Consider the following 14,930-nt stretch of genomic DNA (forward strand, 5'->3'; position numbering starts at 1 on the left):
AGCGTGCATTCCACACAGACTTTCAGTATCTTAGGTAATATGGTATAACAATACAGAGATGTGAACTGAACTCTAAGATTTCATGTTAAGAGGTTTTATTGGTTTGTTTTTAAAAATATTCTGAATAACTCAACTTCTAGTACACAGAGATGGTGGCGACAGCAGTAGTTCACGAGATAGTAAGATATGAGAGAGCTGATACAAGTGAATAAGAGACAAAACACCTTCTACTTCCTCCTCAAGAGGACAGCATCTGTAGAAAACTACAGGGTTGGTATCTGGAGAACACCTGTAAGAAGCTTCTAACAGGCATCCTCCCTCAGTTACCACTGCCAGAGCAGCTTACAAACCTTTAGGTCATCTTCTATCGTTGCTATGTCTAGAACAGTTTCTCCCTGTATAGGCCTCTTGACAGCTCCTGTCACAATCTTTCCCCTCTAATGCTAGTGATGAATGGGTTGGGAATGTCCATAGTGAATAAGAGGCTGAGCGATGGCTCACTGCTTGTAATTAATAGCATAATATTAGGCACCAATTGTAGTTACCTGGTTTAAAAAAATAACTAGGCTAATAAAGAATGGGTGTGGACTGCTCAGCTGCCTTACCCAGATTCACCCTTTTAGGAAAAGCTTAAAACTAACCGAGCCTCTATAATTTAGCCAAAAGTCTACTTAAAATTAAAAAACTAAAAAAAAAAAAAAAAAAAAAAAAAAATACTGGGAAATACTGAAAATACTGGGGCACCTGGCTGGCTCAGTTGGTAGAACATGTGACTCTAGGTCTTAGGGTTGTGCATTCGAGCCCTTCGCCCTTCGTTGGGTATGGAGTTTACTTAAAATAGAAAGGGAAGGGAAAAGAAGGGAAGGGAAAGGAAGAGAAGAGAAGAGAAGGGAAGGGAAGGGAAGGGAGGGGAGGGAAGGAAAAAAAAGAAAAGAGAAGAAAAAAAAATAATTTAGCCCAAAGTGATTTCTTTTGGTTCTTAATTATATGGCATCTGCTAATTGTATCATTAATAGGGCTCTTCATACATGCTATTTGGTGGTATAATTATTTGCATCTTATTTATTTGAAAATACTTCAGTTACAAGATTTCCTGAAAATGAACTCCCATACACAAAACAAATGTGAAAAAACAACTTCCCAGCTTCAGGAAACAAAGCTGCCTATTTGACATTAAATGGCAAAAATGTGACAGGGTATAAATTTCTTTTCATTCAAGCCCATTTGAAAGTAAACAGGACTAGCCTTAAGCAATGTTGTTCAAGACGTTCTTCGACTTAGTAACGGTTTACATTTTTTAAATTAATTTTTTTTAATGTTTGTTTATTTTTGAGAGAGAGACAGAGGGCTAATGGGAGGGGCAGAGAAAGAGGGAGACACAGATTCTGAAGACGGCTCCAGGTTCTGAGCTGTCAGCCCAACACAGGGCTCAAACTCACAAACCATGAAATCATGACCTGAGACGAAGTCAGGCGTTTAACTGACTGAGAAAGTTTACATTTTAATGTAACCAAATCTTTTCCTTTGTGATTTCTTCCTTTACTTTTATGGTTAGACTTTTCATCTAGAAATATGGATATTTATTTAGTATTATTTTAATTAAATGGCTTTATAAGAATCAAACATGTACCCCTTTAATAAATCTTGATTTTATATACATGTATGTACATATATTTATATACTCATACACAAACATACATATAAACTTATCTTTTCTATTTTGGAAATGTTTTTATTTTTTTAACTTTAAAAAATTAAGGTATAATTAACAACGTTATAATATATTTGAAGTGTGCAATGTGAACATTTACATTTCATTTGTTTTTGAGAGAAAGAGAGAGAGAGAGAGAGAGAGAGACAAAGCACAAGTGGGGGAGGGGCAGAGAGAGAGAGAGAGAGACACACACACACAGAATTCGAAGCAGGCTCCAGTCTCTGAGCTGTCAGCACAGAGCCCAACGTGGGGCTCAAACTCACAAACCGTGAGATCATGACCTGAGCCGAAGTTGGACGCTTAACTGACTGAGCCACCCAGGCGCCCCATAATGTGAACATTTAAGATCTGTACACACGGGGTACCTGGGCGGCTCAGTCGGTTAAGCAGCTGACTTTGGCTCAAGTCATGATCTTGCAGTCCGTGAGTTTGAGCCCCATGTAGGGCTCTGTGCTGACAGCTCAGAGCCTGGAGCCTGCCTCAGATTCTGTGTGTCCCTCTCTCTCTGCCCCTCCCCAGCTCGTGCTCTGTCTCCCTCTCAAAAATAAATCAACTAAACAAAATTAATATCTGTATACATTTATATAAACTTAGATAAATAAACATGAGTTTCTAAATCAGTTTTTTTTCCTTCACAGAGGGTTTCCCCAATTCCTATTACTAAAGATCCTTTCTATTTCCACCTAATTTATAATTGCTTACAAATTAGGGTCTGTTTCTAGACAGCCAAATGGTTCTACTGGCCATTACTAAACAGCATTTTTAGTGTTTTTTTTTTTCTTTATTAGTTTTAAGTAAATGGCAAAAGATTTCCCTCTTAACCCCAACACATATATTGTACACTAAATGAGTATTCTGATAATCATGTTAGCTATTGTCAGTGTCAGATGAAGATGAAAACTCTGCAAGGTTTTTCCTCAAAGCTGTACTGTCTCCTTTTTTAATGTTCTGTGTAATGGTCTCTCTCTACCAACGCCCAACTCCTCAGCTTCCTACTTTCAGGTTGAGATGATAAAGACAAGCTACTGGAGTTAGCAGAGAGGATCGGTTTCCCTTTAACACATGGATGTCCTTCCCCAGTATAGGTTATCTTCTGCCTACAGATTTTCTATACCTCCTCTAAACTTAAATCTATCTCAATCCTCTAAGTCCCAAGACTTCCAGACACATATTTTTTTGTTGTCTCTTATGACTGAACTTATTTTATTTAGAAATTATTGATTACTTTCATTTCTTATCTGATATCCCAAAATGTATCCCTATACCTGATATTTCTATTTCTAGATAAATGTTCTGATTTAAAAAATGATATTTGGGGTGCCTGGCTGGTTCAGTTAGTGGGGTGTGCAACTCTTGATCTCAGGGTTGTGAATTCAAGCCCCAAGTTGAGTGTACAGATTACTTGAAAATAAAAATCTTAAAAAAACTAAAAAATGATTTTAACAACTATACTTTGAAATTGTACCTGCTGTTGTCTCAAGGGAGGTGACCTCGGTGAACAAGGGAGGAAGACTTTCTATTGTCTGCCCTTTCTGTATCTTCTGAATGTTGTGCCACTTCATATATGCATGCAAACGATAAAAAGTGGCACCTGCTCTCCCAACCCCCCCCAAATGATGCTGTATTAGAAGAGATAACATCTATATATTTTTTCTTTTCCCTACATAAGTATTCAGCAGTTACTCAGTAACTAATGAACAGAAATGAATAACCCCAATACTGGCTTAACCCATTACACAGGGTTTAGATAGGAACCAGATTCCATCTCTGGCTGATGAGCTAGCTGACAGAGTAGGAACTCCTCAACTACTTACTCTTCCTTCTTTCAAAAAGTTAAGAATCTCAGTTAGTTTCTTATTTTCAACCCAGGGTGGTTTCACCAAATTTCTAGTGGCATGGGTATGACTGTGCGTGTGCGTGTGCGTGCGTGTGTGTGTGCGTGCGTGTGTGTGTGCTGGGGTTCAGGGAAGTTCAGCAATAAAGAGTTTGTATATTATTAAAATGTAGTGTTAAGATCTAGAATTTTTTAAGAAACCACAACTAAACTAAACTAAACTAAACTGAATCCTTTATTTCTGATGCTTTGTTTAAAGTTACAACAATTCTACTTTTTCAAAATTCACCTAAGGGTTAATAATGTAAAAACCAAACCCACTATACATATTTTACTTCACTGGGCTCACATTTAAAAGCAAATGTCTGTATCTGTCTGACAGTCAATTTGAACTGGAGTCAATTCAAATTCTTGCCTTTTATTTATGTCTTGCTGCCAGACAAAATTTGTTGCAGAATTTGCAACAGGCCTCCATCTCCCTCTTCCACTTATAAGATGAACCATCAGCAGCATCCTAGACCTTAACTGTTACCACGCTGAGTGTGGCCACTCAGTTAAGACTTAGACTAATATAATCTCACCAAAGTTGTAGAAGAAGTTTCTCAAGTTCTAATGATATAAAAAGTAAAGATGCTTAGTCTCAGGCACAGTAGGCTAAATATTTTGTTGCTCTCTGATTTTGGGGGTGGTGGTGGTGGTGGTGGTGGTGGTGGGGTGAGAATGTACAGTATTTCTCCTTGGTGGTTTTCAAGATAATAGTTACCATTTTGGGGATGAAAAGTATAGCACAGGGAATACAGTCAGTCAGTAATATTGTAATCAGGTAGGGTGACATATGGTAACTACACTTATCATGGTGAGCATAACATATGCGGAATTGTCGAATCACTATACTGTACACCTGAAACTAATTTAACATTGCATGTCTACTATACTTCAGTAAAAAAAAAATAAAAAGCACTGGGGCTCCTGGGTGGCTTAGTCAGTTAAGCATCCAACTCTTGATTTTGGCTCAGGTTATGATCTCACGGTTCCTGAGATCGAGACATGCAACAGGCTCTCCACTGACAGTGCAGAGCCTAGTTGGGATTCTCTCTCTCTCTCTCTCTCTCTCTCCCTCCCTCCCTCCCTCTCTCTCTCTGCCTCTTCCCCACTCGTGCTCTGTCTCTCTCCAAACAAACAAACAAACAAACAAACAAACCTACTTCATTAAAAAAATAAAAGTAAATAAAAAGCATTGCTTGTAATTAAAAAGTTATTATGTTTAAGTGTCTTCCATATATTATCTCATTTAATCCTCTCAACAATCTCCACAGTAGTATCATTCCCGTTTTATAGATGAAGAAATGGAAGGTTAGAACATCTGTTCCTTTGTTAAATAAGACACAAAGTCAGGATGTGAATCGAAATCAGTCTGACTCTGAACTCTGACTTTTTACTATGTTGTCTCATAAGATGAGGATACACTTCTGGGTTCTCAGCAGCCCACATTTCCAGGTGTAAAACACTAAATGGTCTGTGTACTGCACTTGAGAATAAAATTGTGGACTACAGTGAAAGACATCAACACTTGTAGGTTTATTTTTAGCTGAGGAGCAGGTTATTGATTTTATGTTTGACCTCTCTATACCAGAAAAGAAACAGAAGCAGCAATAAAGCAGTATACTGGTGGCAAAGGGGAAGATACATAGAGAAGAAGAGGCAAGAAGCAAAAAAGAAAATGTCAGAGTAAAAGGCAGCAAGAGGCAGAAACAGGAAAAAGAGTTAGGGGACAGAAACTCAACAGTGCAAAGCTGCAAGGTTATTATGAAACACATAATGTGCTTCCTTTGTATTCTATTGATGATATGAAAATCAAAGCTCAGTTCTTGAAGACCTGGAAAATTTCAGAAGTACCTTTTTTTAAGTCATGAAAAAAAAAAGAATGTAAATTGATTAAATCAATCATGATGCACCCTTAACATGGAATGTGTGGTTTTAAAAAATGTTATGGGAAGGGTGCCTGTGTAGCTCAGGCAGTTAAGTGTCCAACTCTTGATTTTGGCTCAGGCCATGATCTCACAGTTTACGAGTTGGGGCTCTGTGTCAGGCTCTGTGCTGACAGTGAGAAGCCTGCTTGGGATTCTAGTATCCCTATCTCTCTGCCCCTTCCCTCTCTATCTCCATCTAAATAAATAAGTCAACATTAAAAAAAAAAAAATGTTATGGGAGACAATTTAATGTTAGGAGAATGTTCATTATATATTCATCTATAAACAAAGAAGATTACAAATATACATAGACAGGTCCCAATTTGTTAAAACTAAAGCTATTACAAAAGTGTATCTATAATATAACAATCATAACAGTAGTTATCTCTGGGTGATTTATGATTTTATTCTTTGTGATTTATGTTTCTCTTTTCTGTTTCCCAGGTTTTCAATAAAAACTTACTAATTTTTTTGAGAACCTATAATTATTTTTTCAAAACTTCTTCATCACCGAAAATAGACATTCTGTAACCATTAAGCACTAATTTCCTGTTCCCTCTGCCCTGTCTCCTATTAACTCTATTCTACTTTCTGTCTCTATAAATTTGCCTATTCTAGATACCTCATATAAATTGAATCATATACTATTTATTCTTGTGTCTGTTCATTTAGCATAATGTTTTCAAGGTTTATCTACATTGTAGCAAGAATCAAAATTTCATTCCTTTTTATTGCTGAATAACATTCCATTGTTATACCACATTATGTTTATTCATCTGTTGGTGAATTTGGTTGTTTCTATCTTTTAGTTACTATGAATAATTTTGCTACCAGTATTATATTTGTGTACAAGTTTTGTTTGAATACCTGTTTTTAATTAGCTGTGGTATATACCTAGGAATGGAAGTGCTAGATCATATGTTAATTGTAGGCTTAACTTTTTGAGGAACAACCACACTGTCTTCCAGAATGACTACAAGATTTTATGTTCCCATATATAATCCAACAAGGGTTCCAATTTCTTCATATCTTCTCCAATACTTGTTTTTCTTTCTTTCTTTCTTTCTTTCTTTCTTTCTTTCTTTCTTTCTTTCTTTCTTTCTTTCTTTCTTTCTTTCTTTCTTTTTCTTCCTTCCTTCCTTCCTTCCTTCCTTCCTTCCTTCCTTCCTTCCTTCCTTCCTTCCCTCCCTCCCTCCTTTCTCTCTCTCTCTCTCTCTCTCTCTCTCTCTCTCTCTCTCTCTCTCTTTCTTTTTCTTTCTTTCATAATAGCCATCCCGTTAAGTGTGAAGTATCTCAGTGTGGTATCTCACTGTAGTTTCACTTTCCATTTCCCTTGTGATTAATAATTCTGAGGGGCGCCTGGGTGGCTCAGTCGGTTAAGCGGCCGACTTCCGCTCAGGTCATGATCTCGTGGTCCGTGAGTTTGAGCCCCGCGTCGGGGTCTGTGCTGACAGCTCAGAGCCTGGAGCCTGTTTCAGATTCTGTGTCTCCCTCTCTCTGACCCTCCCCTGTTCATGTTCTGTCTCTCTCTGTCTCAAAAATAAATAAAATGTTAAAAAAAATAAAATAAAATAATTCTGAACATCTTTTCATGTGCTTATTGGTCATTAATACATCTTCTTTGGCAAAATGTTGATTCAAGTCCTCTGAGCTATTCTGAATTAGATTGGTTGGGTTTTTTGTTGTTGAGTTGTAGGAATTCTTTATATATACTGGATACTAACCCCTTATCAGATACATGATTTGCAAATATTTTCTCTCATTCTGTTAGTTGTCTTTTTAACTCCCATCACAGTATATCTTTCGATGAACAAAAGTTTTTAATTTCAATGGAATCAAATTTAACTATTTTTTTGTTCATTGCTCATGCTTTTGGTGTCATATCCTCAAAAGCAGGCATTTTTAAATCAGTAAAAAATGTAATTAAAAAATATCAGATGGGGGCGCCTGGGTGGCGCAGTCGGTTAAGCGTCCGACTTCAGCCAGGTCACGATCTCGTGGTCCATGAGTTCGAGCCCCGCGTCAGGCTCTGGGCTGATGGCTCGGAGCCTGGAGCCTGTTTCCGATTCTGTGTCTCCCTCTCTCTCTGCCCCTCCCCCGTTCATGCTCTGTCTCTCTCTGTCCCAAAAATAAATAAAAAACGTTGAAAAAAAAAATTAAAAAAAAAATAATAAAAAATAAAAAATATCAGATGAAAAAATCGTTGCTAGTAGTAGGGGAGAAAATAGTTTACTGCCTCTCATTCTGAATTCAAAGCACAGTGTAAAAAAGCTCAAAACGAAGACTGTTTTAAGCATCTACGTTCCCCTTCTTATTAGAACATGACTCAGTAGAGGATCTCTTGGTCAAAGGATACGTATAAAAGCTTCTCTACTTCAAAAAAAAAAAAAAAAAGCAAAAAAGCTTCTCTACTTCCAACTTTCAACTTACTAAGTTTTAGAATAAAAACAAAGCTATCCCCTAGATCAAGAACTCATCAACTATGTCCACCATTTGCAGATGACATATCATTTGCATAGTTTAAAAACAAATGGACTTAGCAACAGCCTTTTGGTACCAAACCATTTCATATGTTCTATGCAATTTACAATTGACCCCAAAGACTTAGGTCTTAAGGCAGAAACCATGGTAAAGGGATTTATTCCTGGATGTACAAACATCTGTTCTGTCTTCTATTATTTTTTGTAATGTTTATTTATTTTTGAGAGAGAGAGAGAGCATGAGCAAGCAGGGGAGGAGCAGAGAGAAAGGAAGACACCGAATCTGAAGCAGGCTCCAGGCTTTAAGCTGTTAGCACAGAGCCTGACATGGGGCACAAACTCACAAACCGTGAGATTGTGACTTGAGCTGAAGTCAGACTTAAACTTAACTGATTGAGCCACATACACGCCCCTATCACCTGTTATTTTTTAAAGACCCTTGTTTCGTTTACTTTTTTTTTCTCTTCTCTTTAAAAAAAAAAAAAAAGCGTGTCACCTTAAAAAAAGATTCCCTTGGGGGAGCCTACGTGGCTCAGTCGGTTAAACGTCTGACTCCTGATTTAGGATCAGGTCATGATCTCACAGTTTGTGGGTTTGAGCCCTGCTTTGGGCTCCATGCTGATAGTGCAGAGCCTACTTGGGATTCTTTCTCTCCCTCGCCCTCTGCCCCTCCATGCACGCATGCACCCTCTCTCTCTCAAAATAAATAAATAAAATTAAAAAGGTAATCCCTTTAAAAAAAAAACAATTCCCTTGGAAGCTGTATTTCCTTAGTATGGTTAGAGAAAGAAAAAAGTGTTAAGCCTAATGTCCAGTGCTAATGGCAATGGTTAAAAATAAATGGTTGCCCGTGAGAGTCTTTACACTGATGCCAAAGTGTGGTACAATTTAGTCCTGTTCTCTAGAAGTTGAATATGCCTTCAGTTGTGCTCTTCTCTTTGCTTTTCTGGTAAAGTCCTCTTTATACTCCCCAGGCCTCATATTTGGGTCAAAGGTCTTTTTAGCTGTCTCTAAATGATCAAGAGCCTGTTAAGAGGGCTCCACATAGTTCTAATTTCTTTTTAAATGAAAATGGCAGACATGTTTTTCAACTGGTGCCTGGAGTGGGGGCAAGGAGGAGGAGGAGGAGGATACATCTGCAACAAATACCTCAAACTCCCAATCAATACTAATTTCAGGTTTTCTAGTCCTCTGTAGAGATGGTGGTAAAGGAAAGTAAGTCACAGTTTCTTAGAAACCTGTAAATATAGCTACATCTTGGGCTGGAGCTGTATCTCATGGGAAACTGGTAGGACTGAGAGGAAACAGAGTTACAAGAGAATGCCTATGAGGAAGGCTGGTTTGAAACTACTCCTACCTCTGTGAAAACCCCAACTATGGGAATGTAGGAACTGTTTACTTCCATAGCTGATCTCTGGCATACTGTCTAATGTTTAACCTTGCCATGTGATTAGAGATTATGAAAATTTTGAGCACCGTTTCTCCCAGGACTAAAGTTCAAACCAGAGATGTATGTAAAGGGTGAATATAAATTCACACAGAAATTCATGTGAGTTAGTCACCTTTAGAAATGAAAAGACTAAGGAAGATTTTTGCCATTTGTGGTTCATCTAGTAGCTAAGATTTTTTTCCCCCAAATTGGTTGTATTCTCAAAACTACTTTTTTTTTTAATGTTTATTTATTTTTGAGAGAGAGAGAGAGAGACAGAATAAGAAGGAGGCTCCAGGTTCTGAACTGTCAGCACAGAGCCCAACATGGGGCTTGAACTCAAGAACCATGAGATTATAACCTGAGCCGAAGTCGGATGCTCAACCAACTGAGCCACCCAGGTGCCCTGAAAGCTATTCTTTTTTTTATGGGTTTGCCATGTAGTAACATCAGGAATTTTGATAAAGAGTGCCATATTTTAGGTAAAACTCTAGTCTTAAATTTGTCTACTGCAGTTCTGAAAATTATTAGAATACTTTACTATGCTATATATTCTTATGTCCTACCAAACCTCAAGCAGGCAGAACCTCAAATCGGCTTAACAGCATATCCCCAGGTTTTTTGTTTTTGTTTTTTTAAATCTCACTTATCCTGGTAATCCATTCATCTGCAAGTTGGGGATTTGACTACAGGGAAGGATCAAATCATGTAGGAGTGTTCCAAAACCAGAAACCCAAAGGCAGAAGTGTGGTTATTATTCCCCTAGAGAAGATACTTCCAAAGAGAATCTATATTTCCCAGGAGCCCTTTATTAATATTCTAAGTATAAATCTCTGAGGTTATCCAATAAAGCAATTTGGGATAAAGTCTTCTGCAGAAATGTTTGACGCTTATGGAACAGTGGTTCCCCAATTTGGGCACATGGGATATACCCTGAGATGATTAAAAATACTGACACCTGGCTCCTACCTACAGACATGGTGTTTTAGTTTAGCTGGGCAAAACGTGGGCATCAGGCCTTTCAATCCCTGTCTCCACATTCTAATGTGCAGCAAAATCTGGAAACCACTGTTACAAAAATGGTGTCTTCAAATTTTTCTGCCTTCAGTTCTGGGATTGACAGGAAACACAAATCCTAAGCCCTTATTTCTGGGATCTTTTGGGGCTGAATGAAACAGAGAAAGCACAAGGTAACACCCACCATGTTGGAACCATTTTCACATGACCATAGTATTTTCTCTCCACAGAATTTCAGGCAAAAGTATAATAGAGGGCCAGCTGAAACCACTGTGAAGCAAGTATCAATTTGGGGAGTTGTTAGGTAGATCTGTTATAGCTGGAACTATAAGCAGGCAAAGAACTGGTATAGGATAGAGACGGAAGACCAAAGTGGGATATCCATCAAATGTAAACCACTCCACCCCCAGACTGTGGGGACGGGGAGGCTGGGGAGGAACAGGAAAGATCAAATACAACTCCTCCTCCCATCTATAAGTTCCCACACCATGGAAACTTTGCATAAGTGCAACAAAGGCCGGTTCACCACACCCTGAAATCTCACACCCCCCCTCCCTTTCTTCTTGCTGAGGTAACCACACACTGTACCCACAGCGGCAGGCAGCTCAGCAGAGGTCATCGTGCCCTCAGTTATCCAGCTTGAGTCCTTGTCTGAAAGCTACTGGCAATAAGAAGGACGGTACCATCTCAGTGGGACAGCTTTGAAGACATACTTGTCTGAGGCTGTGATGGAATCATACCTGTCTACAGTTTCACTGCTTTATGGCCTAGCAGGAAGAACCAGGGTAAGAACATGACTAAGGGCTGGTCTACATGAGGCACTTTTCCTTTCAGCCTTCTTCAGCTAGAGGCTGACAGAAACAGCTAACTGCTGAAGCCTCTTTTTCTTTCTGGTAATCTCCACTTGGTATTTTCAGGGTTTGTTAACAGAGCAGAACCAAACCACATTGTAGGTCTCAGTGCCAAAAAGAGGGGAAATAGTAACACAGAGAGGAACGGTTGAGATCAGAGGGTGGATGCTCTTCTGCCCAGAGTAGCTCTGGGAAGCAGAGCCTCCTATAATTATAAACAGTTCTGGTTTCCTCCCTCTCTCTAATCTGTGACAATAATTATTGTCAAGTTTTGGGTGGCTTCTGTTATGGGCTGAGTTGTGTCCCCCCAAAACAGATATATTAAAGTCCTAACCCCCGATACCTCGGAATGTGATCTTATGTGGAAACAGGTTCTTTACAGAGGTACAGAGGCAATCAAGTTAAAATGAGGTCATTTAAGTGGGCTCTAATCCAGTATGACTGGTGTCCTAATACAAAGAGGGAAGTTTGGACATACTGACAGATGCGCAAAGAGGGACGAAGATGTGAAAGCACACAGGGAGAAGACAGTCATGTGACTGCAGTGATGACATTTAGAAACCAATGGATTCCAAGGATTGCTGGCAAACACCAGAAGCTAGAAGAGGCAAGGAAACATTCTCCCCTCGAAACATCCGAGAAAGCACAGCCTTGCTAATAACCCCTTGATCTATGACTTCTGGCCTCCAGAACCATGTGACAATAAATTTGTTTAAAAATTTTTGTTTATGTTTATTCATTTTTGAAAGAGAGAGAGAGACAGAGCACAAGCAAGGGTGGGATGGAGAAAGAGGGGGACAAAGATTCTGAAACAGGCTCCAGGCTCTGCGCTGTCAGCACAGAGCCCAACGTGGGGCTCGAGCTCACAAACTGCGAGATCATGACCTGAGCCGAAGTCGGATGCTCAACCAACTGAGCCACCCAGGCGCCCGACAATAAATTTGTTTTAAACCATCCAGGTTTTGGCACTTTGTTATAGTAGCCTTACGAGATACGGCCCCAAAGTAGACCTGGTGTTGATGAAATCAGTCAGATTCTACTTCAGTTAGCCTCAGTGAATTACTGCTGCTAGCCAAGATTACAGTCTAGGTCAGAGGCTCTCAAATAGGGTGGGTGGAGAACAGTGGTGATGGCAGCAAATCATAATTTCTTGGGAAGCTATTTCATAATAAATGCCTAAGTTCTTTACTGAGCCCACTGATTCAGAATATGAGGAGTAAGGAATAGTTAACCTATCTTTTAAACAAGCTCCCCAAGTGATATCGTTGACTTGCTCTGATCTCATGTACCACTACACCACCCCCAACTGAGTAACACTAGCTTAAATGAAAGGATAAAACTCTGGGTCTTCCCCAAATTGACCTGTAGATTCACTGTAATCCCAATCAAATTCTCAGCAGGTTTTGTTTTGTTTTTTTCATAAAAATTCAGAGACTGATCCTAATATTTATATGAAAATGCAAGGCCAAGAATAGCCAAGGTAATCCTGAAGAAGCACAATAAAACTGAAGATACCAAGACTCATAAAGCCACAGTTAAGACAGCATAGTATTGACACAAGACTAGACAAATGGATGAGTGGAAAGAAAGAGTCCAGAAATAAACCCACACATATGTCATTTGATTTATGACAAATGAGACACTGCAGTGCAGTGGTGGGAAAAGGATGGCCTTTTCAATAACGTGCTAGGTAAATAAGGTATCCATATGGAAAAAGTAGAATCTTGACTCAACTCATACCCTAAACAAAAATCAATTTCATATAGACTGTAGATCCATATATGAAAATAAAAACAATACAGTTCTCAGAAAAATACATAGGAGAATATCTTTATTACTGTGGGAAAGGCAAAATTTTCTTAAACAGGACACAAAACACTAACTATGAAGAAACTTCCATTCATGAAAAGGTACCATTAAGAGAAACAACAAGATATAAAATAGAAGGTATTTATAATACATATATCTGATAAAGGACTCATAATCAGAATATACAAAACATTCCCACAAATTCATAATAAAAACATACAACCCAATCCTAAAACGTAAAAGGTTTGAACATGTATTCTGTAAGATTTCCAAAGGCCAACAAGCACATAAAAAGATGCTCAATTTCATGATTTTCATGGCAATGCAAATTAATATCACAATGAGATACCATGCTACACAGCAAACAGGATGGCTAAAATAAGAAAGAAAAATAAGTTCAAGAGTTAGTAAGGATGCAGAGCAACTAGGATTATTTGGAAGTAGGAGTATAAACTGGTTCAGACACTCTGGGAAACTGGCAATATCTACTGGCGCTGACGGTGTCCCCTAATGACTCAGGAATTCCTTTCCTAAGTATGTACAGAATAGGAATGGGTACATGTATTCCTCAAAAGACACATACAACAATTTCTGCAGCAGCATTTTACACAACAACCCCAAACTGCAAACAATCCAAATGCTCATCTGCCACTCAATAGTGTTGAATTCACATAATAAATATTATAAAATAACGAGAATCAACAAAGTATAACTACATGCAACAACATGCATAAATTTCACTGGCATAATGTAGAACAGCTAGACATAAAAAAGGTCATACTGTAATGATTTTATTTATATAATGTTCAAAATGGAGAACACTAATCTCTGATGCTGGCAGTCAGAAGTGATCTTTTTTTAAAGGGAAAGGTAGGGAAGTATGAAGGGGTTTCTGGGGTGGGGGTAATAATGCATTTCTTCATGTAGGTACTAATAACCAGAAAGTGGGTTCACTTGGAAAATTCAATGACCTGCATGCTTATAATTTGGGCACATATTTTTATTTCTATTATTGTTCAATAAGACATGTTAACGTAAAAACAAATACACTTGGGTTTGTGACTCCTCCAGGATCAGCTGAGGTGCAAGCTAGTTCTGTACTTGGGGCAGTCTGCCCCAACTCCAGGGTAGCAAATCAGTCTAGTATCTAGTGCAACAGCACTTGGGGGGATGGTAGGGGAGGGTTTCTACTTTCTTCATCCTTTCTTCCTCCATACTGATACTTGATTCTGTTAGATTTTTAAATAGAATAATTCTAAGAAGCAGGCTAAAAGCTGAAAAGCAGAGGAGAGCTTGGTAAATGGGAATATGCACAGTATTTCAAGTGTACTGAATGATACAAGAAAATTTTCAAAAGATGGGGATAATCAGAGTCAAATAAGGAGAAGGCAGGTTGTTCACTGAATTAGTTCAGGGTTAAAAAGTTTCATTTGACTGTGAGTTCAATGGGGGTAGAAAAGTATTCGATAGCAGTCTTTTAGGCTTTTTAAAGACATACTAAACAGAAAATAGAGTACAGCTTGTGGGAGGGGGAACTACTCAATTTCTCACCATAGCCTTTTTGTCACAGAGCTTGTTGCTATGGAGAAGGCCATGAAGGCAGCAACTAGGGGAAATAAAGGATCTGGCAGGAGTAAGCACAGTGACAGTGGATTAAACAAAAATTCCTTGAGCAATTAGCAAGTAGCAGGGCCTATAAATGACACACTTTCCATTTTTTCCTAACCCCTACCCTTCTAAAAGTACATGGGCTTGGTTTGCCACTATAATTTAACTCAAATACAGAGAAGCCTGAATGGGCCTAACAAAGCCTAAGCCTGGCAGAC

General features: G+C 38.6%; 1 protein-coding gene and 1 long non-coding RNA gene across 4 annotated transcripts in view; one reads left to right on the top strand and one right to left on the bottom strand.

The window, feature by feature from the left end:
- Window positions 1-14,930, bottom strand: part of ZNF609 (zinc finger protein 609) — a 214,595-nt gene that overhangs the window by 34,930 nt on the left and 164,735 nt on the right. The gene's annotated exons all lie outside the window — the stretch shown is intronic.
- On the top strand, window positions 10,252-12,018 carry LOC131516433 (uncharacterized). Its single transcript, XR_009264066.1, has 2 exons — window positions 10,252-11,229; window positions 11,756-12,018. It is a non-coding gene; the product is annotated as an uncharacterized LOC131516433 (long non-coding RNA).

This window comes from Neofelis nebulosa, chromosome 7 (assembly GCF_028018385.1).
Source record: "Neofelis nebulosa isolate mNeoNeb1 chromosome 7, mNeoNeb1.pri, whole genome shotgun sequence".
NCBI lineage: Eukaryota > Metazoa > Chordata > Mammalia > Carnivora > Felidae > Neofelis > Neofelis nebulosa.